This window comes from Parasteatoda tepidariorum, chromosome 4, assembly GCF_982258835.1.
Source record: "Parasteatoda tepidariorum strain Cologne lab strain chromosome 4, Ptep-v5.0, whole genome shotgun sequence".
NCBI classification, from domain to species: domain Eukaryota; kingdom Metazoa; phylum Arthropoda; class Arachnida; order Araneae; family Theridiidae; genus Parasteatoda; species Parasteatoda tepidariorum.
In genome coordinates, this window is record NC_141758.1 from 83115198 (window position 1) to 83121152 (window position 5955).

Below are 5955 nucleotides of genomic sequence, written 5' to 3' on the forward strand. Positions count from 1 at the left end.
TCGTGAACATTTTGCCGTCTGTTTGCCCCCTCGTGTTAATTCTAATCATCTTAACTCTTAGAAAATGTTTGCATTTAATACTTTTGTTTGCCGCACCCTAACAGTGGATTTAACCCTTCGATATTTGTTACAGTGCCAACCGGCGTGTGTTGGGGTCAGGAAACTGATCTCGTTTCAGAAATGTTCTGGGCTTGAATCCCGGGCAAAGCATGGATGTTCTTTCATTCTCTGTACTGTCTGTCCATACTGTAGGAGCAACGTTGGCTCTCCTAATATGGTGCCCCCGAAAAAGTGACCAACAAATCTGCCCTTCAGATGTCTGCATGACGTTGGTCATTCCCCAGGTGGGCATCGGGGAAAAAAAATACTCTATGTAGCTCTTCCCAAACTCACTAAACGCAAACGGTCCTCTTCTTTAATCTTTACAGAGATTAGGTTACTTAACAAATTTATCTACTTTTTGCTATAAAATTGCTAATATCCTCCCTTGTTTTAACTTTAAAATAATTTTCAGGCATGTTAACTGTATCAAATCTACGTCTCTAAAAGATTTTATTGGCTTTGATAATCGATGGGGCATTTACTAAATTCCTTGCGACTTTTAAATTTAGACTAATGGAACGCGAAAAATATGTCTGTTATCAAGAATTCGAGAAATCTTCAATTGCTTCCACCCCAGAATTGCTGAAATCTTGAGCATAAATTAAATTTTGAAAATGCTAAAATTACTTCCACCCCAGTTGCATCAGCTTATCTTGATGCCCTGGAATCTGTTTTTATTCATTTGAATGCTGATTCCCTTGTTAACGACATTAGTTCCTCCCGACCTCTCCATAACGCATGGAAATGCATTTTACCATAATTTGCTTCTAGGTCATAGGATTTTTCGTGCTCTTTCGTTTCACGTCTGGCAAGTCGTGAAAATGGGTCCCTTTTTTTGGTACACTTGAAGCATGTCGACTAATATTTCTTATTTGTTTATTTCTAAAGTAATTGAATTTTTCAATCGGGTAACATGCTTCTATACTTTAATCATACGTCAACTTCACTTTTTACAAATTTCGTTATATCTGTAAGAGAAATTAGTTAATATTTTTTTTTTAAATGTATTAGTTTCGAGAATTAAACAAAGCAGTTCATTTATTCCGCTATAGCTCAGTGGTTGAAACCTTGAATATTCATTATGAAGAGCTGAGATTCAATCTACAATCGTGGTTTGAAACCCACCCAGTTTCAGTTCGATGGGTGTCAGCTTGTCTGAAAAGTATGTGGCATGTGCGTAATACTGACCATATTGCCAGAATCGTGAAGTTGATCATCAGGAAATTTTAGAGCTTTAATCTCCATGACACCACCATTTACCCCACTATCCATTTGAAAACCATTTGAAAATTGTACCATTTTGAAAATTGTTACTTCAATGTAAATGCCAATAGAAAGAATTCATTTGATTAAAAAATTCTTTAGATGAATACTATCTATTGCTGATTTCGAGCGCTTATATTTAAGACTTATTATTGTAGGTCAAAAAAAAATTTTGGACTAAAAATTCATTCCCTTCGTGTTTAATTTGAGTTTTTTTGTATTTCATCTCATATTTTGAATTTTATGAAAGCAAATTTTATTACATCAATTTGCAGTCATAATAACGGACACTGAAATGCAATTTATGAATCGAAAAACAATATTAGAAATTGAAAGTCAGAATTAATAAGCCAGAAGAATTTTAAATCTCAAAAAGGCAAGTTTTTGAAATCTCGCCAAACTAAGTTTCCGGAAAATATTTAGGGAACATGATTTTGAACGTACATTTGCACCATCAAAATTCTTAAAATTAGCATAAAGAGATCTAAAATTTAGACCTCTCTCCTAAATAAATACTGAAAATCCTATTTTTTAAACTGTGATTATCCCCTCCTCTATGCTTTGAGGGTCAATAAATTAAATACATTGGTATGAAGGTTTATTTATTCAAAGGAGGTACGTTTTTCTGTCGGATTTTGTCACAAAATATCATCTGTACAAATTAATTAGCATAATTAAGATTAGACTGTCAGGCGCCGTACGTAAAAACCGATCATAAACGGTTTTCAAAGTGCTCGCTTTTTTTATTTTGTGCTATGTACCATATCTTTACTATTTAAAAAGGTCAGAAACTACTATTTACATCATCGGATTGTCAGGCTTGTACTCATAAATGTATCAATTACTTGAAAGTTATTTATTTATCTATTTCTGGATTTTTAACCTTTTTGAGTATTTTTTCCCATTCATTCTGGCTATATTATTTTAAATTGAAAACGAGAATGAATTAACTTTTCTGATCCTTTTTTAAGCTAATAAAAAATGTACAATAATGCATTTAGGAGACATCTTTTTTGTTTATAATAGGTAGATATATCATGTAATAGATATATCATGTAATAGATATATGATATAATAGATATATCATGTAATAGGTACATTATATAATAGAAAATGTATCATTTAACCATTTGACGCAGATAAGACACCGAAGTCCCTTCCATATTTTTATTTCTTTTCTGATGCTCTAATTACAAGCAAAGATACATTTTCGATTTTTTTATATATAAAGAACAGTCTAATAGCTAATAAAAAATGCTAGGTTATCTAAATTATATGTCTGCTAAAATATCCAAAAAAAGCAGCTTGAAAATTTTTCTTTTCATTCACAATGAAAAACTTATCAATTAACTGTTTTTCTTAGATCAAAAAACCTCAAAATAAGTGCAAACTTGAAAAAAATATTGTTCAGAAGTGTGCCATGTTAGATAAATTTTACCTTTAACCGTAAAAAAAGAAGAGAAAAACAACAGTGTTTAAAACTGTATTTCTTAACCATAAATTATTAATATGCTAAATATGATATTTTTTCATTTATTTTGTCCCAAATGAATACAAAATAAGAAAAATATATTGAATAAAAATTCTGAGTCAGAAAGATAACTGGAGTTTATTGATTGCACAAAATGAAAAAGCAAATTATTATATAATATTTTTGTAGAAACTTTGAATTTTCATTGTTTTTAAATGTATTAAGAATCAAAGTAATTAAACTATTGTAAACTACAATTAATCTGTTTGTGCAAGTTAAGTTATCCGACAATATCATTGTTCTGGCAATGTGACAGAAAAATATGCTCTATTACAGTACTCGAAATGATTCTAAATTTTCCAATTTCTTTTCTTTTCTGATTGTTGATAAAATAACACATAAAATTAGTAATAATACGCATTTACTATAAAAATGCATGATAAAATGTATATAAAATCACAAGCTTTCATAAAACTCAAATATCATAAATAAACAGCCTACATCTTTACGATAGTCAATATTCTTATAAATACATCTTTGCAATAGCTCCAGCAAAACTGGATGAACAGGGATTTTTGCAGATGGTTGTAGAGTAAGAAATATTTACAAATCTCTTGTCAATATTTTGACGTCAATTATTCTTCCTTTTCTTTTCCTAACTTTCTTGTAACTCTTGAAAGGATAACTTATGATAAGTATGACTGTCTCCAAGAAATCGAATACAGCAACCAATGAGATTCCAAGCCAAATCCCAACGTAGCCACCTATATAGCTGAAAACCTCCACTCTCTAAAATGCATAATAGTAAAATATCCAACTCAATTCATATAAGAAATTTATGTCAAATGCATTTCGATAAATACAATCTTATGAAACACATTTTTTTACTGCTTGCAAAGGTTTGCATTTCGTATTTATATGGATTGTAGGTATACTAAGTTGATCAGACGTCCTAAAATGTTGAGGACAGTCCTCAAATTGCGATATTAGTCTTCAGAAATTTCAATCTATTTGTGAGAACGGAAAATATCCTTAAATCTTAACCTATGTTCAAAAATGTCTTCGAAATTCAGCAAAAACTTTTTTTTTTCAAAAACTCAGAAATGCACATAATTTTTTTTTCATTAAAATGATTTCTCCCTTAATAGAATAAAAGCGAAACGAAAAAAATCTCAAATTATCTGGTCATAATTTCAGAGTAAATGAAAATAAGGAAAGTCATGAAAATAGTCAGAGTCATGAAATAATTTCAGAGTAAAAAAATAAAGAAGTTTTAATTATTACGATCTCATTTATTTTATGTATGCTAAGCTACAGGGTATTATGTCATATGTCAACAGTTTTCTCTAATGAAATCGGTTTTGATAATAATGGTCTTGCACCTGATATCAGTTATTGATCTAACAAAAATTTTGATTCACATATAAATTAGTCTCACATATTACTTTTAGAAGTTTACTTTATGTATTTCCTTAAGTACATGGTGTCTTTAAATCGTAAATTTTTTTTTAAAACGCTCCGTTGATTTATTCTCAAATCATGGTTTAGAATACGTCTTACATGCTGAACTTCAGTCATGCTTTTTTGTTCCTAAAGCAGACTAATCTACAAGAAGTCAACAAATGAAATTATTTCAAAATATGTTCTTTAGATCCAAATTTATAGTTTAAACTCCAAAATCTTACTTTCTTTCTACATCTATACCTTTCTACATTGCAAATTATATTTTAAATCCACATAGATTTGACTATTTTAATAAGTACAATTATTTACTTAACGAGGTTCTGTTATTCAGTTGTCCCACAAAAAATATATTATGGTTAGAATAACACATCACTCACAATTATTTACTTAACGAAGTTCTGCAATTAAGTTGACCCGCAAAAAATGCATTGAGGTTACAACGGTATATCATTGATAAGTACATTTATTTACTTAACTAAGTTCTGCAGTTAAGTGGACCTGCAAAAAATGCATTAAGGTTACAATGACATAGCATATAACGATGCATAAAATAAATTTAAGCGCTAAGTTAAATAAAAAGTTTAATTAATCTCCATATTACAATCTTTCAAGCATCTCCACTACTTTTGTTGGGGGTTCAACTTTACGTTGCATTTTGCTTTTATGCTCAAAAACTATTAAAACTAGAAACTTTAAAAAATTAACTAATTGAAAATGTACTGAAAGTACGATGAAATAGAGAAAAAATAAATATTTTATATCCAGTTTGATAAATAATGACTGTTTAATCTTGTGTTAATCTTTTTTTTAAAAGAAAAGTATTTTTTGTTAAATATTTTTTTTTCTTTTTTTTTTGAAATTGTTTTTCATTAGTTTCAGAACAGCAAAAAAGAAAGAAAAATAATTTTTTAAAAAATAGCAAATAAACCTTTCAGTAAGTGACGTTTCAACTTTATATTTGCATTCCTGTTGCCTGTAAATCAGACTATTTTTCCCTACAAGTTTAACTGCTAGTTAATTCTTGAACTACTTTTCCAATGTCCCTCCGCAATTTCAAGTTTTATGCGCCATAAAGTTTGTGCAGCAAAAAAAAATGTTGCGTTAAATCGAACATCCAGAACTGTTGTATTGGCGCAGACATAGTGATTTATGAATATTGATAAATGCTCTAAAATATAAAAGAGTAGATTAAATTTTACCTGAAATTTGGGACTGTGTTCATATGTTGTTGTTTCCATTACAGTATTCATGGTTATAATTATCGTAATTCTTTGGCTAGAAAAAAAAATTTAGTCCACCAAATTCATAACAAATTTCATGACAAAAAAATTAAGAATTTTATTAAAATATATAGCGCAATTAAAACATCTCATATGTAATAGAAACATATTCATACATCAAGAATACATATTTATTTTTGATGTATAGCTATGCCCTTTCTTACAAAAACATTTACACATAGCAATATTTTTTGGTAAAAAAAACATTATATTTTTATAAAGAAAGCTCAATCTGCATATTTATGTGAAAAGAGGGAGAAAAAGTACGTGAAATTGTCATGTTATTCAAAATTATCCTGTAATTGCAATTTATTTCGTTGTGCAAATACCTATTGAAGTCTCAGAATTATAATTTTTACTAGTTCAATAAAATTC

The 5955-nt window shown here is 29.1% G+C and overlaps 1 long non-coding RNA gene across 1 annotated transcript; it reads right to left on the reverse strand.

The window, feature by feature from the left end:
• Positions 1 to 2955: 2955 nt before the first annotated feature.
• LOC139425837 (uncharacterized) lies at positions 2956 to 5569 on the reverse strand. The gene is made up of 2 exons (XR_015432879.1): positions 5500 to 5569; positions 2956 to 3625 (listed from the first exon to the last, which is right to left on the reverse strand). It is a non-coding gene; the product is annotated as an uncharacterized LOC139425837 (long non-coding RNA).
• Positions 5570 to 5955: the final 386 nt, after the last annotated feature.